Raw genomic sequence first — 923 nt, 5'->3', positions numbered from 1 at the left:
TTCTTAAAGAAGCTTCTAAAGTTTTTGCGTAAGAAGTGTTTTGTGAATCTGGACCCTGCTGATTATGTCAAACCATTCTAGAACCAGGACCCAGACAGACTGGTATGGCCCCTGGCTGAGGAACCCAGTGCACTCTGGTGTGTGTCTGAGAGAGAGCTAGAACTTTGATCCAGACCTTATTGTTCTGATTGCCAGAGATGATACTAAGAGATCCTTGATTCAGGTGTTGGTCAGTTAGAAATCAAATGATTCTGTTAACCATTAGATTACTTAAAATAAACAGCCAATACAAGTGCATGTCATATCATGGGACATGACCTTGGCTGTAGCATATGAAGGGGTACCACTGAAAGAGATTAGTTCAGATTGGTTTAGTCCAAAAACTAAGAGGGAACAAATCTGACGGGAGGAACAGAATTGAACACAACACAGGATCCTTTTGATCTGGATCGTAAATCCTGAAAAACTGGGCTGAGCAACAGCCTTGACGAGTGGGGTAATGACTGAACCTTAAAGAGAGGGTGATGACTGAACCTTAAAGAGCACGTGATGACTGCAGTTTGGTAACAGAATGTGGCACAAACCGTCATTCTGTTACCAAACTTTGCATCTCCGCATCATTCTGTTACCATTGCCCACTGTCCAAAAGGCCTGCCGCGTAACGTCTGTGAAATCGATCTGTCTGTTTGTCGGCTTTGTAGAATGACACCCCAATTTCTCTCCTTCGGCTCATTACGAACCAGAGAATAGATTAAATGGACACTTTTCTAAATCAAAGTACTAATCAAACTAATAAATCACAAAAGTGATTTGCAGGATGATTTAAGAATGCTATAGAGCATTATAAAGGCTTTATAGGATGTAAACACACTCCTATCAGCTTCTTTATGAAGAAGAACCAAACAAGAAATCAATTGCAACGA

The sequence above is a fragment of the Coregonus lavaretus genome, assembly GCF_964263955.1.
Source record: "Coregonus lavaretus genome assembly, contig: HAP1_SCAFFOLD_1616, whole genome shotgun sequence".
In the NCBI taxonomy this organism is placed as follows: Eukaryota; Metazoa; Chordata; class Actinopteri; order Salmoniformes; family Salmonidae; genus Coregonus; species Coregonus lavaretus.
This window is presented reverse-complemented; position numbering follows the sequence as displayed.